Source organism: Nicotiana tabacum, chromosome 21, assembly GCF_000715075.1.
Source record: "Nicotiana tabacum cultivar K326 chromosome 21, ASM71507v2, whole genome shotgun sequence".
NCBI classification, from domain to species: domain Eukaryota; kingdom Viridiplantae; phylum Streptophyta; class Magnoliopsida; order Solanales; family Solanaceae; genus Nicotiana; species Nicotiana tabacum.
Window position 1 is genome coordinate 65,735,693 of NC_134100.1, and position 23,993 is coordinate 65,759,685.

Below are 23,993 nucleotides of genomic sequence, written 5' to 3' on the forward strand. Positions count from 1 at the left end.
CATATTTATGACCTCTTATCTTAGGGAGATATAATCCTCGGTTTTGTGTCCTCGCTCTTGATGGAACTCGCAAAGGGCGTCTGATTTTCTGGCATTCGGGTCTGACCTCATCTTTTGTGGCCACTTCACCTTCGGTCCGAGCTTCTCCAAGGCGTAGATTATTTTTGTACGTGACACAGAAAAATTGTGAGTGGATAGTAAATGGGGCATACCTCTTTCGTTCCGGTTAGTCCCTGTTCTCGATCGGGGCGGGCCCTCTTCATGGCGGGAGGAGGACGCAAAACATATGGTAGATGTCGTTCCCGATTGGGTTGCGAGGCTGCGAGATCTCTTCTGATATCATTTCTTTGATCTTTTCTGAAATCGGCTTGCACCGAGGTCAGTCGATGGGTCGGCCCATTGAGGTCATCCTCGTTTGCTCGGACTTTGATGCAATATGTGTTGTGTATTTCATCCCGAGTAGTTGGGGTACTTCATAAGCCGACTTAATAACTTTCTTGTTAACCTTGAATCATTTCTACTCAGCCCGTTCTGAAAAGCTGCGACCGCCATCCCTTCCGATACACTCGGCAAGTTCATTCTTACTCCGTTGAACCGGGCGAGGAAATTCCTCAATCCCTCTCCCTGAGACGGTTTAATAGCGAATATGTCATTTATTCACGCCTCTGCCTTTTTGGCCCCAGCATGGGCCGTTACGAACTTATCTGCCATTTCTTCGAAGGTTTCAATAGAACACGCGGGCAGTTGTGAATACCAGGTTAATGCTCCTCCCGTGAGGGTCTCGCCGAATGTTTTTAACAAAATGGAGGATACTTGTTCCTTGGCGAGGTCATTGCCTTTCACGGCGGTGACGTAGTGAGTCACATGGTCTTCGGGGTCGGTCATGCCATCACATATTTTTAGATAGGGCGGCACTTAAAAGGTCTTCGGTATGGCATGTGGGGCGGCATCATCACTGTACGGCTGCTCGACGAACCGACCGGCATCTCTCTTTGGCAAGAGTTTAGGAGCGCCCGGTATCTTATCGACCCTTTACTGGTGTTCTCTTATTTGGTCCCGAAGTGCTTTGTTCTCATTTTCCATTTCCTCCATCCTTTTCAAAATAGCTGCGAGAGTGTCGTCACCTGCACTATTATTGACATTGTGAGTAACATGTATCGTTGAAGGAGGAGGGAATTGATCATGCTGCTCGTCCGTTGGTGGAATAACGCAAGTCCTTGCATTTTCTGTAGCCGTGTCCCGAGCGGTCTTGTAGAGGTCACTGGTTAGCGTATCAGTTAGCCAGACCTGAAGGAGCTTTTTTACTGCTGGTGACGCCTCCTCCACCACGGATGTAGAGGCTCCCTTACCAAGAGATTTTGTGACGCTACAGTGGGGGAGGGGTGACCTCCCTTGCCTAGGGGAGGCATTGGGCATTGTATCCTCGTCCACTGCTTCAGAGCTCTCATTGATGACGTTCATGAGGTTGGTTGGGAGGTCACTCATTATTCCCATTCGTTCTTCTCTATTACCTGCCATATTAGATCTGTGCATGCAAAGAAAAGGGATCTTGTTCTTGCCCTCTTTTTGTTTTTACGTTAGTGGCCAGTGTCAATTGTAGATTTAGGATAAACTAAAAATTTGACCAGATAATCCCCACAGACGCCGCCAAATTATTTGACCAAAAAAATTAACTCCCGATTAAAACGATTTTATTTATACAGTGATGAGTTAAACCTGATTAAGGATAATATCTCTAAAATTGGATTCTAACAAAATGATTAATGTTTAGACAGATTTAATAGAGAATCGACAGTAACATTTAATGTGTCTTTCGAAAGATATCTGTATTAATAGAAATATGACTAGCAATAAATAACAATAAATAACATTTAAGTAAATAGGAGAGGTGGTTCACCCAATAAACAATGAGCTAGGTGATTATTCCTCCTGGCAATGATAAGTGACAGACAGATCTTAGAACATTCAAGATATTCTCGGATCTCATGGAAAAGTGTGGAATAATATGAGCAAGAATCTTGATAAAAAGGTAATCTTTGTATCTTTACAAGAGAGAGAGAATCTTTTAGCCAAATCTATTCTTATCACCATGAATATCACCTGCCCATATTCCTTATATTTTTTCCTATTTATCTAAAACATACCCCCAATAAACCCTAATAGTACAAGTATAAAGAATATCCAATGGAATATTCTCTTTAATATCCTACCCTAATAAACTAGCCGTTACAGCTCTTTTTGCAATGCTCGACATCAACCATCTTTTGCATCTCGACCACGGGCTTTGCCATCTCCTGGTCAATCTCGTCTGACTCTTTTCTCGATATTACTTAATCCCATGTACTGAGACAAATTTTGACTTATACAGTTAGTCCCTCCGTTTATTAAGGCTGACCCCAGACGACCTTGATGAGCGGATTATGTTTATCGTCTTTGGAAAAATTGGGCAAGCGGATCGAGTAGTGACGTTTTAGACGGGATGACGACATGACCTTTCGTGGGCTGCGACTTTCGAGGTCACATCGTTTCTACTCCAGAATGATGTCATGACATCATGCGTCATTATGTCATATTTTTCCGATATTTTACGTCGTTTTCCGTGCACCTTCCATTTCTATACCAGCGCTGGGTAATGATGGCCCGATTTCACTGTTTTGACGCTTTAATTCTTATAAATAGGGAGTTGAGGACATTTGTTCGTGTTTTGCATATTCTTCATACCGAATCCCTTTGTTTTCTTCTCCTTACTTCATTGTTGCGTATCCTCTTTACTGGTCTTAGCGATTCTTGTTCCTTCTAATACTTCCTTGCCTGAATATCCTCTATCAACAATATGGCTAATGTATCCTCTGGTTTCAGTGTGGGAACTGACCATGTCCCTTTGGCGGTGCTTATGCCCTCTCGCGCTAATGGCGTCTCTATCGCCGTTGAAGATGAGAATTTTCCTACGGTGGAGGAAATGATTCCTCGTAGTGAGAAAGTTAGGTCCGAATTTTCGAAGGCGCCTGAAGGAGAGCCTGAGGTCTCGGAGTCAGCGATGAAAGATGTCGATCTAGCTGAGCTTAGGGAAAAATTCAATATTCGTGACAATGATGAGTGACAGGTAGATCTTAGAACATTCAAGATATTCTCAGATCTGATGGAAAAAGAATCTTGATAAAAAGGTAGTCTTTGTATCTTTATAAGAGAGATAGAAACTTTTAGCCAAGTTTGTTCTTATCACCATAAATATCACCTGCCCATTTTCCTTATCTTTTTTCCTATTTATCTGGGACATACCCCCAATAAACCCTAATAGTACAAGTATAAAGAATATCCAATGGAATATTCTCTTTAATATCATGCCCTAATAAACTAGCTGTTACAGCTCTTTTTGCAATGCTCGACATCGACCATCTTTTGCATCTCGACCATGGGCATTGCCATCTCCTGATCGACCTCAGCTGACTCTTTTCTCGATGTTACTTAGTCCCAAGAACTAATACAGATTTCGACTTATACAGTTATGTCCAACCTCTTTAGTTTTTTACCGTCTTAACATCCTATATCTAGGATAAAATTGCATATCTTTACTATTCATAATCTTCCCAACTATAAAAAGGATGGAATAGTGATTATGTACTAAAATTGAAAAGAGACACGAGCAGATCAACAAAATGTTTACCTTAAGTTATAGCTCAGCAATATATACAGGCCAAAAAGTCGAGGGTGAGATGCAGCAGGGACTTGCTTTACCTGCAAATATTTTCACAAACAAGACAATAAATTTAGTCACAGGATATTGTAAGACGAAAAGAAAGTGGTAGTCATCTAACCTAAAAGAACATATGATATTTATGTTAAGACTTGCCCCTCAGTCATAATACCACATAACAAAGTTTTTGAAAAAAATAAGTTGTAATATGTTTATTTATAGAAAGAATATTCAAACACAATTAGTTGGTGACCTTTGTTTCATTCTCATTGGAGTCGTTTGCTCCAGTTTTTATTTCATCTTTAACGATTCACCTTGTTTAGTTGGTAACTCTCTTTACTCATTGGTGCAATCAAAAAGTTCTTTCTTTCTTTTGTTGCCTTTACTAATGTCGCTAAAACTCCATAGCCTCTGGAAGATAAGTACAGACATCAGAGGCGGATTTAGGATTCTTATAATATGGGTGCATTACTAAAAAAAAGGAGAAAAAAGAAAGTATTAAGTGGGATTTGATCCCTGGTCCTCAGGTCAATAACTCAATACTCAACCAAGTGTACCATTTAGCCTCTTTGGAGCATGGGTACCACCAGTTAATATTAGACTAATTCTAAAAAATATGTACATAAAATACTTAGTTTGACTGAAAGATCATGGATTCACGTGCCTCGTGTATTTACCTATAAATTTTCCCCTAACAGACGTCTCCGTATCGATCCTCCAGACTCTACTAAGTTGGCTCATGATTTGTGAGCCCTAGGCAACCTAGTACTCTGATACCAACTTGTCACGATCCGAAATCCCAACCTCGCGCTCATGATGCTGCCTAACATGTACTTGCTAGGTAAGTCGACGTGAAACAAAAAATTAATTGATTTTTATAATTTATAACAAGATATTAACAATGAAAACGATATAGGTCTGAAGTATAGTAAAATAATACTGAACAACGAAGTCTAAACATAACACAGAAATTGGTGTCACGAGTACATAAACATCTAGAGTGCTACAAATATGGTATTAACAAATTACATTGTTTTGAAACTTAATAAAACATTAAAGAAGGGGAGGAAGGGGACTTCAGGGTTGCAAACGTCGTGCAACTGTACCTCAAGTCTCTGTCAGTGACTGGATCCGAGTAAAAGCTATTGAACATCGTTAGGACCAACTCTGGTATCTGCACAAGAAGTGCAGATTGTAGTATGAGTACAACCGACCCCATGTACTCTGTAAGTTCCGAACCTAACCTCAACGAAGTAGTGACAAGGCTAAAGCGGGCCACTTACAATAACCTGTATGTAGTAATAATAATAATAACAGGGAAGAAAAAATAGGAAATGGAAGTAAAGCAATTAATTTGCAAAAATGAACCCGAACCTCATTATCAGAAAGCCCAGAATAACAAGTCTTGTAATCTCATATAGAAATGCTTAAATTAACACAATAATAACAACAAGTACAACACACACAGTCCGTTGCGGCGTGCAACCCGATCTCACCATATCATACTTTATCAATATCAAGTACCACGTATACAATCTATTACGGCGCGCAACCCGATCCTACCATATCATCCTTTATCGATATCAAGTACCACATATACAATCCGTTGTGGCGCGCAACCTGATCCCACCATTTCATCATTTATCAACATCAAGTGTCCGCCTTTATTCTACCATTTCAATTCAATATCTTTCAATTTCCATTGCGGCGTGCAACCCGATCCCCAAACACTTTCAATTAACATAAACAATCCAATAACTCAATTTACAAGAATTTCTACATCAAAGAGTAAAAGTACAAGGCAATAAAGGACCACATAATAATCAAAGAATCTTTAAAATTCGAAGTCTCTACTTTACAAGTTTATCGGTATCTAACAAACTCAACAACTCACGCAAATGAAACTACATCTTAAAATGCAACAAATGTTACAAAAATAATGGGACAAGTAAAGTATGTGACAGTCAAAGAGTGCAAATAAAACAATTAAAAGCAAGTAGCAATTAAGCATAGATTCATGGAAGGGACGGACAATATAATACAAGAATAAATAAATTACAATTAACAATTACGGCATAGAAGTCAAATAAAGCATGTAACAATTAAGGCATGGAATAAGATAATTCACGAAATAACGAGAAACATGGAAACAAATATCTTGATGACGTATATACACTCGTTACCTCGCATATATGTTGTTTTCTCACATAATCCACACAACATATAGTTCAAAAATTTCTAATTCCCTCAAGTCAAGGTTAGATCCAATACTTACCTCACTCTGCAATCAAATCAAAACTCAACCAAGGCCTTTCCCCTAAAATTCGCCTCCAAACCAATCGAATCTAACAAAATATAGTTCAAACAATTCAAAATAAGCTTTAGAAACTACTCACGAGTGAAAAATATTCAATCTTTAATGATTTTGAAAAAAGTCAATAAAAATCAACCTCAGGCCCACTTGGTCAAAACCCGAGATTCAGAACAAAATCCATTCACCCCCGAGCCCGATTATATGATTAGTTTTGAAATTTGACCTCAATTTGAGGTCTAAATCTCAAATTCTCAAAATTTCTAATTTTTACATAAATCCCTAATTTCTACCATGAAAAAGTATAGATTAAAGGTTAGAAATCAATGAGTGTTTATGGAAATGGAAGAAAACAAGTTAAAATCTACTAACCTATGAAGTTGGGATGAAATTTCTCTTCAAAATCGCCTCTAGGTTGAGCTCAAACTTGGAAATGGTGAAAATGGGTTGAATCTCGACTTTGGAATATTTAAGTCACTGGGCGTCAGGCCTTCTTCGCGATCCCGAAGGGCCTGACGCGATCGCGAAGAGCAGCGGCCCAAATCACCTTCGCCTTCGCCTTCGCGAGGGGTTGCACGCGTTCACGATGGTCTATTCCCCCCACCCCCCCCCCCACCCCGGCCATCGCATTCGCAAGCCTGGGCTCGCATTCGCGTAGAATAAACCCCTACCTCCCCCCAGAATCCATTACCTATTGTGTTTGCGAGTGAAGGGTCGCGTTCACGAAGGTTAATCCCTCTGATGTTTCACATTCGCGTGGAAGAAAACCTCCCTAGTCCCAAGTTACCCTTCGCGATCGCGAAGAACAGCACACCAGACATCAGCAACAGTGAAAACCAACAACCTTCTAAGTCTAAAATCGATCCATAGCCTATCCAAAATCATCTGAGCCCCTCGGGCTCCAAACCAAACATGCACACAAATGTAATAACATCATATGAACTTGCTCGCGCGATCAAAATGCCAAAATAATACCTAGAACTACGAATCAGACATCAAAATATATGAAATTTTCAATGAAACTTAAGAACTTTCAAATTCACCACCAAGAGTCCGAATCATGTCAAATCAACTCCGTTTTGAACCAAATTTTGCAAACAAGTCAATAATAGTAAAATGAACCTATACCAAATCCCAGAACCAAAATTCGAGCCTGATAGCTATAAAGTCAACCTACGGTCAAATTTCGGAATTCTTTAAACCTTCAAATTACTAGTTTTCAACAAATCACGCTAAATCAAGTTAGGGACTTCCGAATTCAATTCCGTGCATACGCCCAAGTCCCAAATCACGATACGGATCTACCGGGATATCAAAATATTGATCTGCATCCATTTACAAAAAAAATCACATTTCAAATTCACATATTGACTGTAGTCTACTCAAATTATTTTTAAGGAAACAATTCATATTTTCTTCGATTTTTCACATAAAGACTTTTCCGGAATAAGACATGGACTGCGCACACAAATAGAGGAATGCTAAACGGATCTAATCAAGGTATCAGAACAAGAAAATAAAGGCTAAAACTCAAAATGATCCATCAGGTCATCACACAAAACTAATGTCGAATCATGTCGAACCAACTCCGAATGAGCTCAAATTTTGCATACAAGTCCCAAATGACACAACGGACCTATACCAACTCCTGGATCACAATCTGAGCCCGATATCAATGAAGTCAACCCTAGATCAAACCTATCAACCTTCCAAACCTTCAACTTTTTAACTTTCGCCAAAAAGCGCCAAATCAACCTACGGACCTCCAAATCAACATCCGGACTTACTTATTACCACATTTATAAGTTGAAATATACTTATTTTGAATTTCTAAATATTAGGCCTTCTTACCTAGTTAAAATAAAAAACTATTAACCAAAAATTTAGTTGAAATCAAAGTCCTAAATATTAGAAAAATAATTAAATGACTATTCCTAAATATTAAAAAAATAATTAAATGTATGTTCCTAATCTGTTCAATGTAAAATCAATTTTAAAAGGGTAAAAAAGGCGAACGACATTTCGCTAAGGGGCTTCATGATTTTAATATAATATAAGATATAGATATAGATATAGGTACTCCCTCTGTTTTACTTTTTTGTCGTAGTTTGGCTTGACACAAAATTAAAGAAAGAAATAAATACTTTTGAAACATATGTTCTTAAATATGTTATAATATTTGTGTGGTTATAAAAAATCTTATTAAGAAAATATAGAAATGGATCATTACGGACAAATAAGACAATAGTGTGAAACAAAGCTAAAGCAATGGAGTATTACATACTAGATCATGAAAGAGGGGCTAAATAATTGTGACTCAAATATTATATCGGGTAAAGGCCTAGAGAAATGCATAATTTTAGCCAACAAAATAATAACCGACAAAATAGATAGGGAAAAGGCCTAAATATGCCACGAAATGGCTTATCCATGCCACTCGATAATCATTAACAGACAACTTATCCCATATTAAAAAATAAAAAAAAATACTAAATCTGATTTTTTAACACCAAGTTTGACACCCGTCAGCTACACAAACCACTACATAACTTTACCCCCTTCCCACTCTAACACCCGTTACCCCAACTAACCCAACCCCATTTATTTTCTTACCAGATGTTTATTCCTCCAAAATCCCAAACCCCCACTTCATATCATCGACAAAATGCTCTCCACCAAACACGCAACAGTGGATAAAAATTGCCAAAGTTGAGCTCATTGTACAAAATAAGCTCATCAGCGTAAAGTTCATTGCAACAACTGTTGCCAAAGTAAAGCTCATTGCAACGGTGGATAAAAATACTCTAGATACAAGTGAAACAATAAGCTGTCCAAATAACTTTTTTTCCATATTGTCTTGTTCAGAACATACTTAAAACACAACCATCCCTTAGAACATAACTAAACTACTACATAAACAGCGGCAAATTCAGAACATACTTAAAACACAACCATCCCTTACAATATAACTAAACTATAACGTAAACAGAGGCGAATCCACAATTTAGACTATATGGGTTCAACTTTAAAGATTTTAATATTGAACTCATTATATTTTTAAAGTTATGGATTCATATCTATTATTTTTGTAATTTTAATAAATTTTTACACATAAATTTCTACTCTGCATCAAAAATTATAGGTTCAATTGAATCCGCATCTACCACATAAAAATAATTGAAATAGTTGGGGTAACTAGGGTTAGAGTGAGAAGTGGGATAGAGTTATGTAGTGGTTTGGGTAGCTAACACGTGTCAAACTTAGCGTTAAAAAATCAGATTTAGTATTTTTATTTTTTTTTAATATGGGATGAGTTGTCTGTTAATGAATAGTGGCATATATAGGCCAGTAATATAACAGCAATGGCACTAACACGCTCAACTATTAACGAGTGGCATGAATAAGCCATTTCGCTAACTACAATGACATATTTAGCCATTTTCCCTATTATATCTATCAAAAGCATGTCTGCTATACGTATCGTTTTCAGCAACTCGTCTACCATTTGTATTGTGCTATTCGATGTTTTTAAAGGCAATATCCCATTATATAGTCTTTTTGTTATACGATCTTTTCAATGTATTTTAGCGACTTGCTAACGTATATATCTCTACCCCTGTGCCAACCAAAATCCCAATATTTTAAGAAGACTATGTGGACCAGGAGTACTGCCCCATGCTCACCTAATTCTTGGGGTATTAACCATATATATGCACGGAGACATTCTTGATTCTTCCTCTTTAATTAATGTTAAATCTATTCTGTTATTTAGAATTTGGTAAGTTGATATTCCGATGTATGTTGCAAAGTATATTTCTTGATAATATGTAACAAGTACAAAGAATTATTATTATTATTATTATTATTATATATACATAATATTTACATGTACACAAAAATGACTAAAATTATTAGTTACACAAAAATAATTGTCGTGGAGAAGGTAAAAATTGCACGGAGCGCCCTATTTGGTCGCCCACATTTAACCTATACCTACTTTTTAAAAATTTTTTAACTTGTACCCACTTTTTAAACAACTTCAAGCCTCTTTCTCCTCCTCCTTCTCTTCCTTCGTTTTCTTCTTCTTCTCATCCTTCTTCATCTTCTTCTTCGGCGGGTGATATTAAACAATTTCAAGGAACTCATATTTCTCAACACAAGTAGGCACAAGTGCATCTTCTTCACATAAAGCGAAACTCTTGGATTCAGGAAACTTGGTTTAATTGATGATTTGTCAGGGTAGCCACTATGGCAAAGTTTTGATGAACCCACGGATACCTTCCTTCATGGTATGAGGATGGACGACGGGAAGTTCAAGTTGACTGCTTGGAATATTACCCAAAAGGACCCAAGTACTGAAGTGCATCCTCTAGGAGTTGAAGTTCAGCAAATACTAAACAAACTTCAACTCTTAAAATGCTGAAGTTCAGCAGATACTAAACAAACTTCAGCTCTTAGAATGCTGAAGTTCAGCAATTACAAAACAAAAACTTCAGCCAAAATTGCTTAAGTTCAGCAATTATTGAACTGAAGTGCATCCTCTAGGAGTTGAAGTTCAGCAAATACCAAACAAACTTCAGCTCCTAAAATGCTGAAGTTTAGCATATTCTAAACAAACTTCAGCTCCTAAAATGCTGAAGTTCAGCAATTACAAAACAAAAACTTCAGCCAAAATTGCTGAAGTTCAGCAATTATTGAACTGAAGTGCATCCTCTAGGAGCTGAAGTTCAGCAAATACTAAACAAACTTCAGCTCCTAAAATGCTGAAGTTCAGCAGATACTAAACAAACTTTAGCTCATAGAATGCTGAAGTTTAACAATTATAAAACTGAAGTGCATCCTCTAGGAGCTGAAGTTCAGCAAATACTAAATAAAATTTAGCTCCTAAAATGCTGAAGTTTAGCAGATACTAAATAAATTTCAGCTCTTAGAATGCTGAAGTTCAGCAATTACAAAACAAAAATTTCTGCCAAAATTGCTGAAGTTCAGCAATATTGAACTGAAGTTTTCCATTGCACTATGAACTGAAATTTGCGTGATTGCCTTTGCAAGTCAGGCCAAACTTCAGGCAAAAATATCTGAAGTTTTGCTTTGATAAGACTACATTTCAGGCAAAACATTCTGAAGTTCAAATTTCATACATAAATTTTTGCTACTTTAGGCCCGTATGTCTGAAGTTACCCGAAAAGTAGGTACACTTGTAATTCTTTTTGCAAAATAGGTATAGGTTAAAAAGTGACTCAAAAACCGAGTATAGATGTAAATCCCCGGTGGAGAAGGAACCACTTTGCCCAATTCTACCCGCTAGTTGGGTGGGGTTCGGTAACATTTTAATTTTTGCCCATTTTAAACCAGGCGATAGGCTGGCCAGTGAGATCACACTTTAGAAAGATTAACTAATGAGCAAACTATTCGATCGGCTTGGCTTTTCAAAGTAAAAGCATAATTAATATTAGTCAATTCATAGAGTACCATTATTAACTAATTACTCATAAAATTTAATATTAGTTCAATTGGCTATTTTTAAGCCTCTCTCTCACATTAAAACACAGAATAAGTAGTTCATATATCCTCCTTTTATTCTCAATAGTTGGTTAATTTCTGAAAAGTATCACAAAAGCTGAGATCAAATTTCGAGTAAGTAATCCAGAACCAGAAATGTTCTTAGGAAGTTTCAATACAGCACTCTGAAGTACATGACTCTATTTAGCCTAGAAATTATTTTAGTGCAATTGACATCTCAAAACAATGTAACATTGGCATAAAATTATTCTGTCTCTTTAAAATGCATAATAGCTTGAGTAACAATTAACAACACATTCTAGCGGAACTTTTTCTTTAGTTATGTATTATTTGTTAAGTGCATGCATTATTGGAATTGTAAATGTTTATCATTTGGGAGTTGTTGGAATATATGTTTACCCGAAAAATCAGATAGAGTTGAATTTATACGTAGTTCTAAGGGTATGTAGTATAGCTTGATATAAATCGTAAAGAGAAATAGAAATATCCAATCTTGACTATAAGAACGAAAGATAAAAACTGTTGAAAAGAGGAAATAAATGAAGTAAGAGAGCTCAAAAGATTGATCTTTCAATATAAGGAATACTTTTTTGTTACAATGTGTGAATGTCCTCTTCACATAAACAACAATCATCCCCTTTGTAGTAGAGGGATCCTACTTTAGATATAATAAAAAATACATAGTGGGGAACCCATGAAAAACTAGTTTTTCCCTAATTCCTGTCAGGATTCTCTCTCCTAGTGTGGTTGCAACGGCTTTTGTCTGTGAACTCGATCTTGACTCGAGCTCGATTCTGACTCGGAGTCTGGTATCGATTCGGGTCGGTGTCGGTCGGTCTATGCATCTTAGGCTCGATAATTTCGCCTCACCTCGTAGTTCGATTTGGATACGAGTTCGGTAATGATACCGAGCTTGTCATTGATCGGTCCTAGAACTCAAAGCTTGATGACCTGATTTCGGACCTCGACCTGGTATTACGAAGCCGCCCTTCGATCAAAGTATTATCATACCCACCAGTCCGTACGACGGACTAATCGATTTTGACCGTATACAAATAGTCCTCGCATTTCTTGGGAAGAATGTAACGAGAAATGATATGATTTTTCAACGGTACGATTAGATATATACTGACGTGTACATCGAATCCGATCGTGACGTACACGATAGCTGTCCCATCGATTTAGTTTACCGAGGTATTTAATGCGTGTCAGACGGTGGTTGGCCATTACCTATATTGGACCGCCACTGCTCAGCCTATAAATATCCCCTTCTTTCACCATTAATTACTTTTATATCTTCTAATCTCAAAATTTCCTAAGCATTTTCTCATACCTTCTGAATTAAGTATGAAATTTCCCTTCTGTGGTTTTTACTGCAAAATCTTTCTTTGAAACACCACATCTTCTTTATTTATTTCTTCTAAATTCAAACAATGGTGAAAACATCAAAAACCGTCCCTCAAAAAGAAGAGGCTTCTTCTTCACAGCCCGTTGCCGATAAAACACCAATGGAGCCACGACCTGAGAAGTTTGTTCCCAGAACGTGTCCTCTCACCTCCGATTTTAAGGTCGATAAGGACTCGCTGGTTCCCGGTCGGTGTGAGCCGGTATCGAGATATTTGTGCTCGATAACCAAAAAGCAACTTGCACAGTTAAAGACAGATTACAACTGGGATAACAAGGAAGTGGTAATTTCGGCTCCCGATGAAGATATTACTACACACGTGGAAGGGTCGTTAGTGTGTATACTTACCCTTTTACGTTAGGACCTTTCGACCCTGCTATCATCGATTTTTGTCGTCAATACCGAATAACTCTAGGTCAGATTCATCCTTCCTTTTGGTGGATCGTTATCCTGATCCATTTCTTTGCAAGCAAGATCGAGGGGATGCCTTTCACCCTCGATCATCTTATTAGATTGTATAGTCCCCGCCTCTTTCGAGGTGGACTAATAATACTTCAACGTCGGGCTACCAAGGTACTGTTCTCGAGCATAGATGAGGACAAGGATCAAGGTTATATAGGCAGGTTCGTTCGAGTGAAGGCTTCGGACCTGATCCCAGCCGAAAAGATGTCATTCCCCGAAGAATGGAATATGAAGCGTAAGTGTAATTCTGCTGCTTATTCCCTATCGCCATGTCTCTTTGTTTCTTTCTTGCTGATATCTCTTTTGTGATGCAGCAGTTCCTTGGATGACCGGTGTCGTTCCCGATCTTAAGAGCTGGGTACGGGCCCTGGCTTCGACTTCTACATACGCCGAACGTTCGTGGCGTGATTTGTCAAAGGGCCGATGGGAGGCCAAAAATTATGGTAAGCCTATTTCTCATATTTTGAGAGTTCGAACGAAATAATTTCCACATATTCAACCAATTTTATTGTGTGTAGGCATGGGCAAAGATGCGGTTTTGAGGCCCCTACCCGGCGAGGAAGAAGCCTCGGACCCGGTTTCTAAACTGGAGGGAAATAAGAGAAAAAGTGTCTCTACTTCCGAAAATCCAAAACTGAAGGCAAGGTTGACTCGAAAGTCGAGGAAGAATACCATCCCTTTAAACTTAGAATCGGTTCAGTGTCTAAGGGATAAAGATGAGGAAGAGGAAGACAATGGGTTCGTACTGGTGGCCCGATCGAAGAAGACCACCGATGTTCCACAAGCAGCTGGATTGATGGTGGTTTATACGGATCTGCCTCGAACTGAGGATATATCGGAGAAAGATTCGGGCAGAGTCCATGAGTCATTGGAGATCGAGGATGCTTCCCATCGAAGCCAACGGATGGGGGATATGTCTGAAGGGGCTCTCCCGGAATTTCTTCGAACCGAAGAGAATGCCCCAAGTGACTCACTTGGGGTAGTAGCAATCGAAGACTCGCCCACCTTCCCTGCTTTTTCCGAATGGGCGATTCGGGAAGCCTAGGCTTTGGGGGCCCTCGAACTAGATAGGCCTCATGAGGGGGAGGATCCTTTTTGTGACTTGTTTACCGGTGTCGAGGACGCTGCCGGCACTAGTGATGCATCTGATCTTTTTCACAGAGTGCAGCAGGCTTTGAATCAGGTAAGCCTTAAATTATTTTGTTGGTATTATCTCTTATGTCTGTTTTTCTTTTCTTACTTTGTTTCTTCTTTCTTCGTAGGCCGTGGTAGCTCATCTAGAAGCATATTCTCGACCCCGAACTGAGCTGCATCGATATGAGGCCGATCTCCAACAGGCCACGGAGGAGAGGAAGGCCCTTAAACTCCTCTTAGGGCAAAGGGAAAAAGAAATCAAGGACCTCCGAGCTTAGTTGGCCAAAGCTCACCAAGATCAGACCGATCTGTTCGAGCAGGTAATGACACTATTAAAAGCCTATGGACTCAATACTGGAACGATGGCTAATCTTTCTGTCTCACAGTTGCAGCATAAGCTTGAGATGATCGGCAAGCTCCGTGAGGAGGTCGATGTGATAAAGGCGGAGTCCTTGAAATGGAAAGAAAATATGAACCGCTTTGCTAGAGAGAAAGAGGTTGCTCGATCCCAATTATCATCGGCCGAAAATCAACTTCAAAGTCTGAAAGAGAAAATCTTGGTTCAAGCAAGGAAAACAGAGGAGCTCGAGGATCGGTTGGCTTTTGAACTTGCCAAGGCTGAAAAGATAAAGGTCGATGCAGACGCATTTGTGGCTGTTTATCGGGCCGATGTTGAGGCCGCTCAGTCGCATGCGAGAAAAGTAGCCGAGATCTCTCGAACTCGAGCACATTGGATTGCGAAATTTGCCAAATGCCAATCTTGGAGGGAAACCCTCGAGGAGATCCATGCTCGAGGCTTCGATCTTACTGAAGAGATAATAAAGGCAAAAGAGCTTGAAGCCGATGTTGGGGCCTTGTCCTCCGATGATGACGATGATGATGATGGGAGCAAGAGCGGGTTTCAGAGTGGGGAGGATCCCGATGGAGAAGAGACCGCCCCCGGGGATAACCAAGAAACTTAACCCTTAGTTTCCATTTCGGATTTTGCAAACAATCATGTAAACAATCTTGTAGATATATACAAATATCTTTTTTTCCCGTCTTGCCTCTGTTTTATTTTCTGCCTTGTGAAGATTTTGTTTTATTCATGCCTTATGAATGTTTTCATAAGGCTTTAGGCAGTTTGATCGAATTCGGACTTTGTAGCCTTTATATTCGAGTGAGCATTTACTCAAACTCGAAATAAGGTAGCCCATAGGCTTAGTAATCGAGTTGAGTGATTATTTTGAACTTGAAGTAATACAGCCCGTAGGCTTATTAGTTGAGTGAGTAATAGCTCAAACTCGAGATGATATAGTCCGTAGGCTAATTGGTCGAGTGAATGTTTGCTTGAACTCGAAATAATAGTAGCCCGTAGGCTTAATGGTCAAGTGGCTGATTCGAATTCGAAGTAATGTAGCCCGTAGGCTTAGTAGTCGAGTGAGTGATTTCGAACTCAAAGTAATGTAGCTCGTAGGCTTAGTAGTCGAGTGAGTGATTTCGAACTCGAAGTTATGTAGCCCGTAGTCTTAGTAGTCAAGTGAGTTCTTGCTCGAACTCGAAATAAAAGTAGCCTGTAGGTTTAGTAGTCGAGTGAATGATTCGAACTCGAAGTAATGTAGCCCGTAGGCTTAATAGTCGAGCGAGTGCTTACTCGAACTCGAAGTATGGTAGCCCTTGGGCTTTGTAGATAGTCCCCGAGTGAGAATGGTTGCTCGAAATCGAGTCGGTGTAGCCCTTGGGCTTTATAGTCGAGTGAGTGTTGCTCTAACTTGTCGACTTTTCGGTTGGCAGTCCCCGATTTTATGGGGTAATGGTCGGCCCTTAAGCTTGTTTGCGTAAAAGATCTCAAAAAAGAGGAATTTTTCTTGGATATAAGATATCAGTAAAGAAGAAATTTTTCTTTGTAAGTCATTGTACATGTGTTCATGTTTTGTGTCAGTGCTCGGGCCAACTTACATGGGCATGGCTCGTTTGACCATTTTGGCCCTTACAATTTTTTCTGTCGAGACTATGTTGCCATGAAATAATAAAGTAACTTACTTTGCACCGTACTTGATAATCATTGTTGATATGTCCCTCAGTATTCAAGGTTGATTGTAAGGAGGTCTCGAATACTATTGAACTGTTCCAGGTTAGCACGATCAATGGTTGCCTCATTAAAAAACTTGCCGAAAAATTCATTTGGGACAAAACCGGTCTCAAGGGAAAAAGAGTGCAACGCGTGCTTTTAGACCTAAGGCTTCGTGTTGAATAATCCATCTTTGTTCCTGATCGAATTCATTAATCCTCGTCTTTGGTCGAACACCTGCAAGGGTTAGTTTTGGAATATAATTGAACATGGGGGGAGGGTCGTACCTTAGCAGTAGTATCGTTTTAGTCGTTCATCACACCGAGCTTGTAGGATTTTCATTATACGGCCGGTATCGATTTTTGATCAACCCATGTTCTCGGTTGGCAGTCCTTTTAATAACGGACCCAGAGCCCCATTGGTCATCTTCGACTCTTATTTTGGATTGATATCGATTATGCATATCGGCCCAAGTAATTGTTGGGTATTCGATCAGGTTATACTTCAGCCGCCGTGAAGCCATCGAGCTTTGTTCGTTTAGACCTTGAGTGAAAGCTTGAACGGTCCAATCATCTGTGACTGGTGGTAGATCCATTCGTTCCATTTGGAACCGAGATACAAATTTTCTTAGCATCTCGTTATCCTTTTGTCTTACCTTGAATAGGTCCAACTTCCGGGTCTCGACTTTTATGGCCCCGACATGTGCTTTTACGAAACAATCTGCAAGCATAGCAAAAGAATCAATAGAGTTAGATGGTAAATTATGATACCATATCATTGCTCCTTTTGATAGGGTTTCACCGAATATCTTCAATAATACGGATTCGACCTCATCATCCTCTAGGTCGTTCCCTTTGATGGCACTTGTGTATGAGGTGACATGTTCGTTGGGGTCAGTAGTTCCGTTATATTTAGGAATCTCAGGCATGTGGAATTTCTTTGGGATCGGTTTAGGAGCCGCGCTTGGGGAGAAAGGCTTTTGTATGAATTTTTTGGAATCTAAGCCCTTCAATATTGGTGGTGCCCCCGGGATCTAATCAACCATGGAGTTGTATGTTTTCACCTTTTTGTCGTTTGCTTCGATCCTCCTTTCTCCTGATTCTATTCGTTTGGTCAGTTCTTCGAATATCTTAGCAATTTCGGGATTAGTCCCCGACTCCTACTCATTTGATTTCACTATAGTTGGTTCCGTTGTATGGGCGGTTTCTCGGGGTTGACTGGGCTCCGGCCTGCTCTATATCTGGGCTTGACTCTGCAACTGAGCTATCGCTGCATGTTGAGCTTGCAACATTTCGAAAATCATACGCAAGCTGACGCCGTTTTCCTTGACGTTATGGGTATCTCGAGCTGCAGATCGAGTGCCGCCATGTATGTTATTTTCAGGTTTAGAATGTAGGTTCGCCTCAATGGCCACATGCGAGTTAATGTCTATCGGCACTTTGATTCGAGCTCCAACGGCATTGACAAGCGGCCTTTCGGTACTGGGTGTCAAGTTGTTGTTCTCATCTTGAAGACCAGCTTCATTGTCGATTGGTAAGGCCATTTAATTGATAGTTTAGTCATTGCTAATCCGAAATCAAAGACACTTCCGGAAATAAGTGCAAAACGGCGTGTTTTTGCAGATTCGTATCAAATAACCATTATTATCCTTAGCTCCACGGTGGGCGCCAAACTGTTTACCCGAAAAATCAGATAGAATTGAATTTGTACGTAGTTCTAAGGGTATATGGTATAGCTTGATACAAATCGTAAAGAGAAATAGAAATATCCAATCTTGACTATAAGATCGAAAGATAAAAACTATTAAAAAGAGGAAATAAATGAAGTAAGAGATCTCAAAGGATTGATCTTTCAATATAAGGAATAATCTTTTGTTACAATGTGTGAATATCCTCTTCACAGAAACAACAATCATCCCCTTTATAGTGGAGGGATCCTACTTTAGATATAATAAAAAATACATAGTGGGAAACCCATGAGAAACTAGTTTTTTCCTAATTCCTGTCAGGATTCTCTCTCCTAGTGTGGTGGCAACGGCTCTTGTCTGTGAGCTCAATATTGACTCGAGCTCTCGATCTTGACTCAAGCTCGATTCTGACTCGGAGTTTGGTATCGATTCGGGGTCGGTGTCAGTCGGTCTATGCATCTTAGGCTCGATAATTTTGCCTCGCCCTGTAGTTCGAATTGGATACAAGCTCGATAATGATACCGAGCTTGTCATTGATCGGTCCTAGAATTCGAAGCTTGATGACCTGACTTCAGACCTCGACCTGGTATTACGAAGCCGACCTTCGATCAAAGTATTATCATACCGACCAGTCCGTACGACAGACTAATCGGTTTTGACCGTATACAATATATATATTGAGTACATCTTAATGGGTTTGAATATCAATTTGGGATGATTTTAGGTGGAGATTTGAGGTGGTTTGAATTGAAATTTGAGCCAAATTCGAAATCGAATATGAACATGGAACAAGATGAGATGTGTATCCCCATGTGTATCTCCCGTGTATCATTTATGTATCTCATATATATCAAATGTATATGCTTGTGTATTCCCTTGTGTGTGAGATACATGTATTGTAGAGAATTTTTAAACTCGATTTCAACTATAATTTTGACTCCAAATTAATTTAAATCACCTTCAATCTTCCTCAAATTTTGTGTATTTCCTCATCTATGTATTTTCAACAAATTCCAATCATACTCATTGAATAAAATCTTTTTTTGCCTGGGTATTTTGAATGTTATATATCGTTGATAACTTTTTTTGGCAATATTTTATAGCATGACTTAATTGCTAATTATATATTTTAGGCTTATTTCTATAGCTCTCTCTTAACTAATTAAAGCAAAAGCATGCGGATAAAAAAAACACGAAGGAAAACTGAAAAAGGTTTCTTGAGGTCGAGGTTGCTCTGGAATCAGATTTCTGTATTTTGGAACTTCACACCCTTAATTATCCTATACTCTCACTTTTGGGTTATTATTTGACCCCACTCGCTCTTCTTATTGAAGTCTAAATACATGCAACTAAGTATTTGGCTACTTAATGGATCACAGTGGGTTAACTTGGGCTTAGTCCAAATAGACACATAAGTTAAAATATTGTAATCCAGCTCATTAATCTCTAAGCGAGTTAGGCGGGTTAGATGGGTTTGGGCTCAAATTGCACCCCTACAACTAACGGAGCTCTGCGTATATGTTTGGCCATAACAGGGATATATAGCTGCAAGAAAATTATATTCGTTAGTCAATATTATATATATGATGAAATCAAGAAACAATAATAATAGATTCAACATTTTTTCTTTGCACATAATTAATTCTTGTGCTTACTTCAAGCTTCTTTGCTCTATGAAGTAAAAAATATTGAAGTTGGTGCATCATTGGAGTTTCCAATAGTGTAGTTTAACTGGAAATCTTTAGGCAAAATGTGACAGCTTTCAGTTATTTGAATGAAATTACCACTGAAGTGTACGTATAAACTTTTATACGTTGATTCTTTAATCTTAAACATCTACTATTTAAAAGATTTTCTCCGCACAAAAGATTAACTATCTCATAGATTACATTGAAAATAAAAGAAATTTTGAAGAGCAAGCTCACGGGTTGAGGTGTCAAAATAGTTAAAAGAAAACAGTTATCCACCCATATTATCTATTAAAAATGGGTTGGATAATGAACTTTTTTAAAAACGGGTCGAATATGGATAAGAACCATATTATCCATTTAGAACATGGTTAACCAAAATGGATAACCAATGGATAACTAATGTGTTTAACTTTTACATTTGTAAAGCCTCAAATTGGGGGTTCCTCAAGTTTGGGAGACTAGGAATTCTCCCAAAAGTGATCATATTCAAGAAATCATGGATAATATGGATATCCATATTATCCGTCAGATAACCCGTTTTTTATCCGTCTCAGATATGGGTCGGGTCGGATAATTTATCTGTTTTTAAAATTATCCGTTTTGACCCGCTCATATCCGACCCGACCCGACCCGCCCGTTTTTCATCCCTACTCACGGGCCAGCTGCGGCCCGCTTAGGACCATGCTGGGCTAACATCTGGAGGCCCTTTCAAATGAAGGTCTGGGCTCGGCAATTAAATTCGGGAGTTTTATAGCTTCACCTATAAAAATCAAACTAATTACCCTTGTTTACCATTTATTTTTCTACCCATTAAACTAATTACCTTTCGTACCCATTGTAGTTTTTGTGGCTAATTGGCTATTTTTTATCCTTTTCTTTTTTCTCCTTTTTCTTTTCTTTTTTTCCTTTTTCTCCTTTTCTATTCTTTTTTTAAATCATATTATTCTTTATTTTATTATTTTCAAATAATCTAATTCCATACTCAATTTTGGATCCTTTCTTTTATTTTATTTTTTCTCTTTTTTCTTTCCTCTTGTTCATTTTCTTTATTTCTTCTTCCTTTTCTAAATAAATTTAGCTCTTTTTTTTATTTTACTTTTTTTGTTCTACATAATCTAATTACATTCACTTTTTTGCTCCTTTTCTTTATTCATATTTTTTATACAATAATAAAAGATAACTTATATAATAAATATTTATTCACTTTCTTTAATATAACTGATAGTATACTATTTGTATTCTTTTTCTCTTTTTTTCTTCTTTAAATCAATTATTAGAACAACTTATACATTATACTTGTTTTCTCTTCTCTCTTTTTTTTCATTGTATTTTTTTTCTTTTTAAAAAAAAAATTATATGTATTACTATAAATATTTCTAGCACATAGGATCCAAAATTATATATCATTATAATAAAATGGTATACTAGTATAGTAAAATGATATATTAGTATTTAATGTTATTGTAAAATACTTGTCACAATAGTATATTAACATTCAATTTTTTTAATTTTTTTTATATTACTATTTTATGTCTTCCGACACCTACTTCTTATACAATGAATATTATTTTCATGGAACTCTATCATAAAATTCATTTAAGAAAATCTTTGCTAGGACATAGTTGGAAAACTAAAAAAATTAAAAAATAACTTATTTATTGTGGTATACAGTTATATTATATTGTATACTATAATAGTATAATGTTACTATAACTATTACTTTAGCTTTGCACAATAGCACCTAGATGATTCAACAAATAGCAGCCGAAGTATCATATTATGTTGTATACTATTACAACATACTATTGCATACTATTATTGTATATTATTATAGTATATTGTATAATATAACAGTATATTATTGCAATATAGCTATATACTCCTACAATATATTGTATACCGTAACGGTATACTGTTAAGTAACTGTATTCTTCTTCGATTAGTACAATATACCATTACAGTATATTATATACTATAATATTATATTATTGCAGTATAGCTATATACTCCTACATTATATTATATATCGTAGCGGTACACTTTTGGGTAACTGTGTTCTTCTTCAATTTTCAGTTGAAAAATTCTATCTCAATCACCTCAAATCAGCTTCAAATGTGACTAAATTTCACTATAAACTTCTTGAAGGTACTGTAAGAAATAATTTACAGCACCAACTTTGAATTAAACATCAAATCTTCAAAATAAAATTTTAAATTGAGGAGCTTCAAGATCAATAATGGTGGATCTTTAAAGACACACAAATTTTTATATCTGGGAAGCTTAATATATAACCATAACAACATGGGTTCAGAAATACAAATAAATAGACAAAAAAGAACATACTAATATAGAAAGAGTATTTTGCAGTGAAACTCGTGTAAAATAATATGAAAACTTGTCTTTTAAAATTTATATAGAAAATTCTAAAACAAAATTGGGTAAATGCATGGTTTTATACTGGATTTTTATCATCCACTAAAAAGACTAAGCTAGAGGTATTTTTTGAAAGGGGAAAGGAACGTTTGGGGTGTAGGACAGTGACGAAGCCAGGAAATTCAATAAGAGTACTCAAATTTTGAACACCCTTTGCCAGTAGGCTATGCAAGGGTGTTCAAAGTTTATTTTTAATCAATAACAAGTAATATTTTACCTTATACGTAGTATAATTTTTGGCGAAGGGTGGTCAGTTGACCACCCTTAGGCCAACATAGTTTCGCCTTGGTGTAAGACTCTGTTTGTTTTGAGAAATTGAAAAGGAAAAGGAGATTGGGTAGGCGGGTAAATAATTTAGGTCGTATATGTAGGAAAAGTAAATCTTTTAGGCTTGAGTATTAAAGGGTAAATAATTTGGGCTTAATGGGTATAAAGTGAGATTTTCTCATTAAATTCTCCAACCCGCTAGGGTGTAGTAATAGTGTGGGCTAGCCACTTTTAGTCTTGTAATTAAAAAATAGCCACTATTATAAAGTTTCAAATTGGGTGAAATAATATCGAGAAAACTTCATTTATGGCCGTTCGGCACTAAATTAAGACAATCGCTAGCCTATTAAATTTGATTGCAAGTTATAGCCAAAAACTTATTACATTGGCTACAAAAAAAATACGTTGACCCATTTGATCAACTCTTCAAATTGTAAAGTAGAGTTTTTAATCTATTCCGATCTACTACTCTTCATTATTTCTCCACCATAAATTATTAAATTTTTAAAAAAAATCAATTTTCTTATTTAACTCCATTTGATTTACGGGTTTTAGTAGACAACTGAAAGCTATTTCAAAGTCGATATCACTTCTTTTTTTAATAATTGAAGAAATAAAATAAAAATTTCATATAACTAAAACCAAAAGCACCAACTTACGGTGAAATGAGCAAGTTTTAATTTTTCTCTCTCTCTCTCTCTCTCTCTCTTCTTTTTTCTTCTAAAGGCTTCGTCTTGATATTCCTCTAATCTAAATAAGTGTCACATTTTGCTTTTTAAGGTCAAGTTGGATCATTTTGAATCAATCTCCTATTTTATGGATAAAAATTAAAAGGTGTAAAATACCCTTTAAATATTCGTCAGAGAGATACCCAGTTTTTCATATTACGAATAATGAGTTCCTTAAATTTACCAATACTTACAATTAGCAGAAAGAAATTTATACTTGTTTAATAGAAACTAAAAAATAACAAACAATTTAAATATAAAAAAATTAATTAGAGTAACATGAGTCTTGTGAGTTGCGATTCAATAGAATTACTTTAATCTTTTTGTGAGGTGGACCTATTGTTTTGTTCATTACCGTTCTTTGATTTTTGTTTTAATAGAAATGTCAGCAATTTCTTAATTATAAATTTTTATACAAAATAGTCTATACACGTTGGATAGATAAGATTAAGGTAAAAAGAATAATATATATACACTTTTATACATCATACAAAAGTCTATATACGTTGGATAGATAAAAGTGCTCGGGAAATAAAATAGACTGTCACTATACTAAATAGACTATCACTATACAAAATATATACAAAATAGACTGCCACTATACAAAA